This window comes from Felis catus, chromosome B1, assembly GCF_018350175.1.
Source record: "Felis catus isolate Fca126 chromosome B1, F.catus_Fca126_mat1.0, whole genome shotgun sequence".
Classification (NCBI taxonomy): domain Eukaryota; kingdom Metazoa; phylum Chordata; class Mammalia; order Carnivora; family Felidae; genus Felis; species Felis catus.
This window is the reverse complement of record NC_058371.1, coordinates 140,044,958-140,058,396: the sequence shown is the minus strand read 5'-3', so window position 1 is coordinate 140,058,396 and position 13,439 is coordinate 140,044,958. Positions and strand designations below refer to the sequence as shown.

Sequence of the window (13,439 nt, the reverse complement as noted above, 5' to 3'; positions counted from 1 at the left end):
AGAGACATGGAAAATGTTTATTTGGGAATAAATAAGTTGCAAGCCACATATACAGTCAGAACAAATTTAAAAAATATGTTTAGTCTTGTGTGTGAACGAGCATAATTATAGTCCCTCAGTCTTGGCATATGATAGGGCAGTTTAAGTTTGATATTTCCTTTTGACAGTAGACCTCTAAAGGGATGAAAAGTATAGAAGATGATTTCTCCTTTTTTATGTTAGGTTAAATGGGTAATGGTATATTGAAGAATTAGAACTTCATCAAAGGTCATTTAAAGCAAAGCACTGTAATTATTCACTTTTTATGGATACTAATTATGTTTTCGCTCATGCTTTTCAGTATTTCAAAATGAAATTGCTGTACACTTTCATGCCAAAACATCTTTACAGAAGTTGTTACAGATTATTTCCAATACCTTTTGCTCAGTCATTTGGCGTCTTCACTATTCAGGCAACAATGTTCATATGGTAATAGTTAAATTTGTTTTTCACTAGGGCCCTCTCAACCAAATTTTTCATTTGTAGCTTGCACATGCTGAACTCTAGAAAGTGTTTTAATTATTTTATTTGTACGTGGGTATTTCTAATTCAATTGATCTCAGATATGTTGCCAATTTTTTTATTTTTATTTTTTTTTCTGCTGAAGAGTAGGCCTTACTGTACAAATTTAAGATTCCTTTGATTTTATTTTTTAGATTTCAGTTAGTCAGGCAGGCTTGGGTTTGAATTCCAACTCTACTTTTTCCTAGCTGTGTGACATTATGAGAGTGTTAACCTCTCTGAAACTCACTTCATTCATCTCTAAAATGCAGTAACACTCACTGTGCAGTATAGACAAGATTAAGGGAGTTGGTAGAGATAATGTGCAGAGCAGAGTAAAATGGCACATACTAATTGGTTGTTATTGCTGCCTAACAAATTACCCCAAAATTTTGAGAGCAAACATTTTACTTTGTTCTTCATGTATTGGTTATATATTTGAGTAAAGCTTGGCTGGGCTATTTACTCTAAAGTTCTCTGATACTATTGCACTCAGATGTTGGCTGGGACTACAATCATCTGAAAGTCTAAATGGGCCGGATGTCAAAAATGGCTCGCTCAAATGCTGACACTTGGAGTTGACTGTAGGCTGTAAGCTTAGCTGCATCATTGCTGGAGTGTCTACCTGTGTCTTCTCCAGCATACAAATATCAAGATAATTAGATGTACTACATGGTTTCTGACTTCTCCCAGAGCAAACTTCCCAAGAGAGCCAGTTGAAAGATTCATGATCTTTTCTGATCTGACCTTGAAGTTACATAGTTACATCTAGTACATTATCTTAATTACAAGAGTCACTGGGAGAGAAACAGGAATTCCCTGGGAATTACAAGATTCAATGGGAGGGAACTTTAGACCCCAAATCTTGATGAGCAGATATACAAACAACTTTTTTTAAACCACCACATAATCCTGTAGATTTGAGATATGAATAGTCCATGTAATTTTGTTAACTTTCTCTTAAGTTTTTATATTTTTTTATACCAGGAGTATATAATATATTGGTTATATATATAGAGAGAGATGGGTATATATAGATAGTTTACTTGTTATTATACATGTACCTTACATGTTATATATATATTTTTATATGTGTATATTTTATTTATTTTTTTTTAACATTTATTTTTTTTTTTTTGAGACAGAGAGAGACAGAGCATGAACGGGGGAGGGGCAGAGAGAGAGGGAGACACAGAATCGGAAGGAAGCAGGCTCCAGTCTCTGAGCCATCAGCCCAGGGCCTGACGCGGGGCTCGAACTCACGGACCGCGAGATCGTGACCTGAGCTGAAGTCGGACGCTCAACCGACTGAGCCACCCAGGCGCCCCTATATGTGTATATTTTATACATAAATTCTCCCAACATCTACATCAATCGATAGATAGATAGATAGATAGATAGGTGTAGACATTAGGAAAATTCAACTACAATTGTCAGGTTTTAAAATAGATTATTAACGAACAAACATGAAAATATACTCAACATCACTCATCATCAGGGAAATGTTAATCAAAACTACAATGAAACGTTTCCTCACATCTGTTAAAATGGTTAAAATCAAGAAGATAAGAAGCAACAAATGTTGGTCAGGATGTGGAGAAAAAAGAACCCTCATGTACTGTTGGTGGGAATGTAAATTTGTATAGTCACTGTGGAAAACAGTATGGAGGTTCTTTAAAAAATTAAAAATAAACTTACCATATGATCCAATAATTCCACTATGCACTCCCATGTTAATTGCACTCCCAATAAGATATATGCACTCCCATGTTAATTGCAGCATTGTTTATAGTAGCAATACAAGGAAGCAACATAAGTGTCCATCAATAGACAGATGGATAAGGAAAATGTGGAATTTATACACAATGGAATATTATACAACCATAAAAAGGATGAGATCATGTCATTTGAGACAACATGGATGGACTTAGAGGTATTATGCTAAGTAAAATAGGTCACACTGAGAAAGACAGATGCCATATGATTCTACCCATAAATGGAATCTAAAACAATGAATAAACAAAAAGCAGAATTAAAACGATAAATACAGAGAACAAGCTGATGGTTGCCAGAGGGGAGGGGGTTTGGGCAAAATGGGTAAATGGAAGAGTGATATAGGTGTCCAGTTATGGAAGGAGTAACTTACGGAAATAAAAGCAGAACATAAAGAATATAGTCAATGATCTTGCAATAGCGATGTGATGAGATAGATGGTAACTATAATTGTGATGAAGACATCATAATGTATAAACTTGTCAAATCACTAAATTGTACACCTGAAACTACTGTGATATTGTGCATCAACTATATTCAAATAAAATAAATAGACCAATAAATAGATAAATAAATAGTGTTTCTTCCAGAGGATTAATTTTTTAACATGGGTGTGTAAATATAGGCAAAGACACGGACTACAAAATGTTTTAAAATTTATAGCAACCTAAGGGTTCTATAAATCCATATTCTAAAATAAAACAGAATACACAAAGAAATTGCAATTTTAGTTTATTCAGATCCTGGTTGCCAAAAGAGCAAATTGAAAACATCTTGTAAGCATTCCTATCATATGCATGTTCTTTTGCTCAGTCATTTCATTGTTACATCCATGAAATTTTTCTGTTCAAGAGAATGAGTTCATACGTGAATGCTCAAATTTGATTCGTGCCCCAGTATTCTAATACCCCAATTCTCCATGAGATTGCTATGGTCATCAATAAACATACAGATTAAAAGCAAAGTTAAATAAGTTCTAAGGACAAGTTCTTCATCAATGTGGTAAATTTCCAGATAGGAATTTGGCTTTCTTGCTTCCAGTGAATTAAAAATATAGGTATTCAGATCAGGAGTTTTTACCTGCGATAACAAATACCTTTGTGGCCAGAGCTGCCCATCAAAAGCTGGGTATTACCAACCAAACCAAATGGTTCAGGGGGCATAATAGCAATCCTGTGTGTGAATGGGGAGAATGTTTCTTACAGGTTCAGACTTTGAGCAGGTTCAGAAAGAACAAGCAAAGTACATTCACAGACTTCCATGGAAGCCATCACTGTTGTACCAATGCCTTTCCTTCAAATCATATCTTCTAAAGGTTGACCCCTCTGGCACATGCTGAGATTTGCTACCCAGATCTCCCTTCAGGAATAAAGGACTCATTAACCCCACATACTGTGATAACCAGCCCTCAGCTGTCAGCCCTTTTTGGGATTGCCTCAGCTGAACAGAGCTTCCTTGCCTAAGATCTCTTCCTTTCTTGGGTAGCCTACATTCTGTGACCATTGATAAAGGATACAAAGAAAGGTCTGGTGCCTTTATCCAGCCCAGGACAGCTCTCAAGAGTCTTCTGGTCTTCAGCCTTCTCTTCAGGGCTATCAAAGGCATTCCACAGACACTGTCACAGCTCAATTTTCTTCCTGCCCAATCCTGCCCCCTCCCTTTTCCTTCCACAGATATTGTTCTCAAGAGCACACTCTAATAAATGTCTTGCATGTTAAATCTCGCATGTTAAACAGAGTCTGCTTCCTAGGAAACCCAACCTGAAACAATTACATCCAAATAACAGAGAAGGAAAACCTCAGGTCTGGTCCACAGATGGTAATACATAATACATTGGGACCAGCCAGAAATGTACTGCGGCCACACCACAGCCTCACTCAGAGGTGGCCTCAAAAGACTGTGGTTAAGAAGATTCTATCAATGTTAAAAACTGTGAGCAGTACAGTTCATTGTTTACCATGTGTGGAAGGGATAGTTGAGTTATGTGAAGGTTGAGTTATGAGTATACATTGATTCCTGTGCCTGAAGGAACAATAATAAAAAATCAGAGGCAAGAAAGTCTGGAGAATAGACAAGTTGATGGACCAATGGAAGTGGACAGAGTATGCAAACGTTTATGGCTTACATTAATAGCTACTGAAGAGCATTCAACACAGAAAAGGAAATCAACAACTGACTGGACAAGATGATCCATCTTGTGTCAATCATCATATTTATTGAGCTGAGTGGGGCTGACACAATGAGTTATGAATGATGTGGCCATTGTGCCAGAGATAAAGACTACATATGGACTATACAGCATGGGCTCTCTCTCATCCAGAATGATCTAGCTGCTACCATTACTGAATGCCCTATCACCAGTGGCAATGTAGCACCGTCATGGAGGAGAAGAGCCAATCACTTGATTTCAATTCCACTGCATTGGACTTCTTCCATCCTTTATCATCCTTACCAGAATTGACATCTGGGTTTTTCTTTTAGGTCTACAGAGCAACTCCAGCACTACCATTAGAGATTTGCCTAACGATGAACCATTGGCATGGTGTCACGTACAACATTGCCTCACACTAACAGCTATTGCTTTTTACATTTCAGATGTATCATACATGTTTATTGCAATTCACGATAAGATGAAACACAGCACACGCTCCTTGGCATTGAGGTCTGACTCCACATCGTGAGCAGTCACAGTCTCGTGGGCAGCTCTTCCCTCTGGGGCCAGAGTTAAGGCAGACTCCTCTTCTGAATACTCTATAGAAGAAGCTTCTGTTTGGTCTGGAAACTGGGCGACACATTTCTCTTATGTACCCAATGCCGTATTTCCCTCACTTTCACGGGTGTCATTGAAACATTCGGTTCCATCATCTCATGCTGCCGGGAGATGGAGACACACCCTGTAGCAAATTGAACAGAGAAGGTGTCATCTGTGGTGCCCAGGTGAGTTCCTTTCACTGTGGAGAACTGCTGAAAACCCAAGACGTCTTCGTAATAAGCTGCATGGGGATCGAGACAGAAAGGGGGAATCTAACATATTTGCTTCCAGCCCCTTGAAGCTAATGTTCTTAAACACAGGGTGTTGTTTTCTCCAGCTGCTCCATGGCCCTCACAGCCCAGTTGTTGCTGAGGATTTGGGGTGAGTAACAACAGCCGCCATGTCTGAGCTCCACCAGCAGCACGGACCTACCTCTCCTGACTGTCCTGACCCCTCACACGTGCTGTGCTGTGCCTACCTCATCGCCTGTATACACACTCTGCCCGCTCCCCTTTTGTGAAGTTTATTCTTTATTCAAAGTGTAAAAATGTACTGTGCTGCACTATTGCAAAAATTCATGGTTCAAAACATTTTGCAGCTAGTAAGATGGCAATAAAAAGTAGATTTTTAAAGAACTTTTTTTTAAATTTTAGAGGGATAGAGAGCAGATGAGAGGGGCAGTGGGAAAGAGAGAGACACAGAGAGAGAGAGAGAGAGAGAGAGAGAATCTCACACAGGCTCCATGCTCAGTACAGCCCAATGCAGGGCTCAATCCCATGACCCTGGGATCATGACCTGAGTAGAAATCAAGAGTCTGACACTCAACCAACTGAGCTACCCAGGTACCCCTCAAAAGTTGATTTTTAAACTCATTACTATCGATTATTCTTATAGTCCCTTGCAAATTCAGAATTTCAAATTGTATTTTCTTTTTCTAAATTGCCCACAGTACTCAAGGTGCCTGAAGCTAAGGCAGTTGTTGCAGAAAGAAGGAGAGTGAGGAGGAGATAGCAGACATCAAGGGATTTCCGTTTCTCTTTTGCTGCCCATGTACTTCAGGCCATCAGCCTGGCTCTATCTGTAATCAAAAAAAAAACAGCTCTGCACCAGTCTGGATGGCTTTCTTAGCCAAATTCCCTATCCTGTGATCACTGTAAACAACCACAACTTTTGCATGGCACTTTGGATTCCCTGAATAATTTGCAAAATGAATTTTGTTGCATCCACCACGAAATCATTATTTAAGTTGAATAGAAAACTGCACATGTATTTGTCATATACTTTCCTTCTTCTCTCTGCTTCATCTTGAGAATAGACCCACTTTACCCCAAAAGAGGCAAAAGAATAGATACATATCCACAGAACCCTTTAGACTTACCATGTACGATATCAGCTGAAGGAGAAGAACGGACTATAGAATATAGTAGAGAGGTTTGGCAAAGGCACCAGCTCAAGTAGCATCCTGTGAGGTGCAGTCCTCCAGAATGTGGTTTGTATTCTGAACGAATGGTTCATTTCTGGTTCTGTGCCCCCAGTTCATTGGATATACAGGTGTGGGAACCAAGGGTAGAAGTGGGGCTGGTACTTCTCACCATCACTCCTGGTGACACACTTGCAGAATGCATGCTTCTCATCACCATCCTTTACATTACATCATCATTAGTTCTATTTCCCAGGGTGCACTGCGAGCATTCTAGTGTAGCTGGAGGTACAACTACCATCTGGTCGTGTTGGGCTCGTCATGCCAGGGAACCAATAAGCAAAGAGTTAACTCTACAGGGGATAAAAATTGACCTTAATAACCATGGGGGAGTTAGAATTGCTGCTACACCTTGGGGACAGGGAGGAATATATCTGAAAAAGAGGAGGCTCCCTGGGACGTTTTTTGGTGCTTCAGCACTTAGTGGTAACTAAGAATCAGCAGGTACAGCAACCACAGCCCAACAAGGGCCAGGTGGCTAAGGCTTCAGGATAAAGGTCCCAAGTCTCTCCACTGGGCACACAGTTAGACCCTCCTACTAGTCAAATATAACGGAAATTCAAAATACATAGTGGAGGAAAGAAAATACTGATTATGGCTTTAGGATTTACATCCAAGCAGTGAGGATAACCTTCATTCAACTAACCTTTTATTAAATCCTCTCAAATTTGCCTACCACCTTAAAAGGGACTCTGTAGTGGGAATGAGAGAAACTGAGAGGTAAAAGGGATGGACTGTAGTAGACGTGCCTTGAACTCTGCCTCAAACCCTCTCCACATCCTACTCCAGGACTGCTGTAATGACTTGTTCTTTGAAAGCTTCACCCAGCTTTCCATAGGGGCAACCTGACAACATTTGACTGAGGCCTGTGGTAAGTATCTCTCAGTTTCTACCTGGGTATTTTGCTTTTTTTTTTTTTTTAACGTTTATTTACTTTAGAAAGAGAGGGAGACAGAGACAGAGCATGAGCGGGAGAGGGGCAGAGAGAGAGGGAGACACAGAACCCAAAGCAGGCTCCCGGCTCTGAGCTGTCAGCACAGAGCCCAACGTGAGGCTTGAACCCACAAACCGTGATATCATGACCTGAGCCGAAGTCAGATATTTAACCGACTGAGCCACCCAGGTGCCCCTGTTTGGTTTTGGTTTTGATGCACCTGTGTGGAAAGTATATAAGAACCTGTGCATCATTCAGAAGTGCAAAGGAGCATTAATGTGGTTTCCCTTGACCAGTGGGGGACAGAAGATAAAAGATGTGTCCACCATTTTGATACCCTAGTTAGTCACTTCTGAAACACATACATAAGGCTCTTTAGAAAAACAAAACAAAACAAAAACAAAAACAAAAACAAAAACAGAATACCACTTTGAGTACCACTGGTGTGGCCAACCTTGTAACTCATCCCTAAATTGGCTTTTCCTCCTTCCTGTTTGATCCTCCACATCTTGCTTTCCAGTATCATTTCCTTCTTGCCTTCCAGCAATTCATGAATATACTACCTGCACAAAAGCCTTTGCCTTAGAATCTGCCTTCAGAGAATGTCGAAGACAAGTGACTATTAGGAAACCTAACGTTATGGTAAGCCAGAATGGAGGGATTTCTGAAACATGATAGTGTTACCCAATTTGAGGCATTACATTTCTACACAGGAACCTGGGAAACTCGTTTATTATATCAGGATTCACCTCAATTAAAGTATATTTGAAGCTTTCAGAAAACTAATTTATGGGGGCATTTTATCCTCATTGCATTTGATTCTAAGCCTGGAAACTATTCTGATAGCTAGGTTGTTTTAAAACTCCAGCACACGATGTAGCCAAGTCTAGAGGGATCTCAACCTGACACTCCCAGTTATGTCACTGGGATGCGTGCATGAAGGTCCAGAGACAATGCTTGGCTCGCCTTTAAACAAAGGGCGGTCTCCATGCTGTGGCAGATAGGCACTGACGCACTTCTTTTCTGATTTCAAAACACTTCCACTCATCTCTGGACATTTCTCAACACAGCTTGGGAATCTGGTGCCCTAAAAATGCAAGAAGCAAGATGAGTTTGAGGTTCACAGACATTGCTTCCAACTGTCCTCTGTGTGGCACATTTTTTAAGCATTCCACATCAGTACACAAATGTTTCCATGTTTTCTTTGAATAAACAAATTCTAAAACATCACAGGCTCTCTGCTGGCATAGTAGATTTAAAGATTAGACAAAACATATAATGCAAATGATTATCAACGAAGTTTAATCATTCAGCTTTTCAGATTTATCACAAATTCAACATTGTCATGCCTGAAAATTAAATCTGGTTATTTTTAAAATCTAAAATAATTAAAAAATGTTTCCTCCGTACATATAACACCCTTACCGAGCAAATGTGGAGGGTGCTGAAAAAATTTTGGGGGCATTTTCAAATTAGATAGCAGTGATAATTAGGTAAAGTTAATAATCAGAAGTTATATGCTATCTTCAAACATAAAATGTATCATTTAAAAATTACTGTATCCTTGACTAACCTGAATTTAAATGAATAATGATGGTGATGATAAAGACGATCATAGTTAGCACTTACTGAGCACTTTCTGTGTCCCAGCATTTTGCTAAGCACTTTACATCTATCATTCCATTTCATTCTCCAACAACTGTATCCAGTAAATTCTGATGTCACCTCCATTTGGTAGCCACAATTCCACAGGCACAGAGAGATTAAAAGGTTCCACCATAATAGCCAGCTTGGAAACCATGAAGCAGCAAGGAAAACCGTTCAAAGAACCAAAATAGAGGGGAAAATCATTTCCTATCTCTGAGAATTCCAGTCATGACCGTGTCTTTCAGTGTAGGGGAATGGGAGAAGAGTAAATGATAACAGATACTCCCTTAAAATAATTTTAGTTCTTATTATGGATCTATCGACAATACTGAAGAGTCACTTTAGAAACAGGTTTAAAACAAAAATGAGGCACCTGGGTGGCTCAGTCTGTTAAGCATCTGACTTCGTTCGGCTCAGGTCATGATCTCACGGTCTGGGGGTTCGAGCGTCGGGCCCTATGCCGACAGCTCAGAGCCTGGAGCCTGCTTCAGACTCTGTGTCTCCCTCTCTCTCTGCCCCTCCCCCACTCATGCTCTATCTCTCTCCTACAAAAATAAACACTAAAAAAAAATAGGTCACAATGTGATCAGTGACACTGAACAATTGAAAGGACCTTAAAAAATATGTATTTCAGTTATGAAGATACTGTGGGACTTCACGCCCTATGGTTGTATCAAGAGCATCTGTTCTTAGGCTTTAGTAAATATGTCTGTCATATTACCAAGTGCTAAAAAACATACAAAACTTCTAGCCTTGTGACAAGTGTCCGTTGCCCTTCAACGTGGTCACACTCTCAACTTGCATTTGGTTTGTCTCTTCTCACACTGTCCTTGTGCTTGATGAAAGTGCCCTTGGGCTCCTCAAGTTTACTCAGCGAAGGGGTTTCTGGACCCACTGTAGAATCCTTGGGGCTCTTCCTGTTCATCCCTTCCCAGGCTGTTCCCTCTCCACCTGGCTGGGTTCCTACTAGATGATGCAAGGCTGTGAAATGGGACTGTGTTTGGGATCCAGCTGAGGGGAGAGCATTCCGGAAAGGTCACAGAAACTTCCACATAAACATCTGTGACTTGACCGGTTGTGTGTTAGCAGGACTAGAGGCTGCTTGTCCTGCAGAGGGGAACACACAAACAGTACTCAACAAGCCCCACTCCAGAAACGCTTCCCTGTCATTTATGCACCAGTGGGAGGAGCCTTTGACAATGTTTTCCCTTGGCTTGTGAATACGATTCACGGTCTCATTACAAATAATTTCACCACGTGATGAATCTTATTGTCTGACCTGCAGAGCAGGCCCTAAGCACAATCGTGAAGCCAGCCAGATTCATCCACGGAAGCCTCCTCCTCTTTGGCGTCGTCCGTCACCATTACCTTTGCATTTTTTGTTGAATTTTGAGTATTTACTTGGTGCTAATCTGATGTCAAAGTGCCACACCTAAGCCTGATCTCCCTGATGGCTCAGTGGTCTAAAGCTTATCACAACCCGAATTTACTAGACACTGTCCCCTTCTTAGTTTATCACCTCAGAATGTGCAGTCTTTAACTGGCATGTAGTTTTCAAGAAGAGTTCAGGTGTTCATTAGGTTTAAATTTTGGACAGCCTTTTTGCCAATAAACCATTATGCCCCAAAGCAAAGTTCACAGGGAGAACTCAAGCCATACCTGACACTGGAGAGGGCTTTATTTGTGAATAGGTAGTTTCCCCTGTCCCTGGGCCACCAGTGCCCTCTCCACTTCGTGGTTATGTATTTTTACCACCTCTGGAGAAGGCAGAACACATTTAAAAAAATTCCTAATGTGTAATTCTCTTTATCTTGTACAGTCATTTTGTTTATTGCTTGGAATTCTTATCTTGGAGGATTTCCCAGGGTCTTGTAATCCAGGTCTTAGCCCTGACAATCCTTTCCAGTCTGTCTAGTTTGCTCACTTCAACCCCAGCTATGAGCCTTTCTCCAGCTTTATCTTTCTTAAAATAAAAACCAAAGGAAGGGTAGGCATGAGTGAAGGATCTCTAACACATACCCTCCAAAATTCTCAGCCTAAATAAAACTACTGAATAAAAATACTTACTAAAAAGTATGGTTTTTATATATACAGTGGAATACTACTACTTGGCGATGAAAAAGAATGAAATCTTGCCATTTGCCACAATGTGGATGGAACTGGAGGGTATTATGCTAACCAAATAAGTCAAAGAAAGATATATGATTTCACTCATATGTGCAACTTGAGAAACTCAACAGATGAACATAGAAGAGAAGGGAAAATAAGATAGATAGAGACAGAGGAGGCAAACCATAAGCAACTCTTAAATACATAGAGCAGACTGAGGGTTAATGGAGGGGTGTTGGACAGGGGGATGGGTTAAATGGGTGACAGGCATTAAGGAGGACACATTTCAGGATGAGAACTGGGTGTCATATGTAAGAGAGAAATCACTGGGTTTTACTCCTGAAGACAAGACCACACTGTATAGTAACTAACTTGAATATAATGTTAAAAAAAAAATAGGGGCACTTGGGTGGCTCAGTCAGTTGTTTAAGCGTCCAACTTCAGCTCAGGTCATGATCTCATGGTTTGTGAATTTGAGCTCCGCGCTGGGCTCTGTGCTGACAGCTTAGACCCTGGAGCCTGCTTCAGATTCTGTGCCTCCCTCTCTCTGCCCCTCCCCTGCTCGTGCTCTCTCTCTCTCTCTCTCTCTAAAAATAAATAAACATTTAAAAAAATTAAATATATCCTGTGACAAAAAGAAAAGAGAAAGAAATACCCTATGGAAATAAGTAAACAAAAGATGTTTGACTCAAAAAAAAAAAAAGTATGGTTTTAATTAATAATCTGACTTACCCTAAGGGAATATCTACATTAGCCAGAAATGATCAGTTCTTCTTTTAAAAAAGTTTTATTTGGCTCAGTATTGTAAGCCTAGAGGGAAAAGGATAGACACTAGAGTCAAAAAAAAAGGATGTTCAGTTCCCAGCTGTGTGGGCTTGAGCAAGTTAGCTATCTCCCTGGCTCTCAGTGTTTTTGTGAGTGAAATAGGTAAAATAAAATCTAGACTGCTACAAAATTAAATACCATGAAAGGATACACATAAATATCCTTGTTTAGTAACATACTTTACACACAAAAAGGAAGAGAAACTCAGCAATAAACAACCAGCCAAGAGCAAGCAAATGTAGGTCCTTAAGTGTTCTGTGGTCAATGCCAGTTCCAATGGCGTGTGTGCTCCTTAAGGATGTACAATTCCCCAAGGAAAAGAGGTAAGTACTCATACAACATACAAAGACTTGTGGGAGCCAAGCTATAGTTTCTTCTCAGCCTTTTCTCCCAAGGCTTCAGTCTTCCTCCCTATGGTAGTGTCATCCCAAACTGCCTGAACTCCCTCAATTCCTCTGTCGTGTCTGTCTCATCACTTTTTGCACAAACCAATCCGCCCACCTAGAAAATACGTTTCCATCTTAATTTCCTGAAGGAACTAAGACATTTGTACATACTCATGGGCGCCCACATGCACACACACACACGCACATTTACTCAGTTGTGCCCATGCTATACCACAAAGATTCTAAAAACAGGGTTAGCCCCCAAATGCAGTTTCACAAATGACCTTCAGGAAATAAAATAAACTTTCAAAATCACATGCAGAATTTTGTTTATACGCGCCTTTGCACGTTTTTCGAAAAAAGGGGTTTGCTGCTTTGATCACATTCTCGTGAGGGTCTGTGATCCAAAACAAGAACTATTGTTGCAGTTCTGGGTGCAAATCACCACTATACTGAGACATTGTTTGCAGGGATCCTGTGTTCCTGGCCGCTAAAGTGTAGAGTGCTCAAAAGGTATTTGATGGATATTTAATTGCATTTGCAAGAGAACATCCTCTGGGTACCGGAAATGATGGAAAAGTGTCACACGAGGAAAAGTGACATTCATAAAACAGAAAAGTCCATCCTTGCCCAGCTGCTATAAACTAAAGCTTGGTTGGTGGAGTTTATAATTTGCTAATAATTAGTGCTTTTCTATATACAAAATTAATTATAGCATAATAAAATCCAATAGCATTTGTTCTTAATTCTCCTCTGATCTGCATTCTGTTGTTTATTCTCATTTGTTCTGATAAGGTCCATTGTCTCTAATGTTGCTTCATAAAGGGTAAGAAATAAATCAATGGTATTTAGCTTTTCTAACCATCTGGTCTGGCAAACATCCCAAAATTAATGTTTAAATCTGGGTGCAGTTCATGTATTTTGTCTTGTCTTAGGGAATATCTCTGGAGAGGGGAAATGAGGGGTAGGAATTTCCCTCTAATCTCACTGAGA

At 40.0% G+C, this 13,439-nt stretch overlaps 1 long non-coding RNA gene across 1 annotated transcript; it reads right to left on the bottom strand.

The window, feature by feature from the left end:
• Nucleotides 1-4,506: 4,506 nt before the first annotated feature.
• On the bottom strand, nt 4,507-6,684 carry LOC111560046. The gene is made up of 2 exons (XR_002741514.2): nt 6,444-6,684; nt 4,507-5,207 (listed from the first exon to the last, which is right to left on the bottom strand). It is a non-coding gene; the product is annotated as an uncharacterized LOC111560046 (long non-coding RNA).
• Between the last annotated feature and the right edge of the window lie 6,755 nt (nt 6,685-13,439).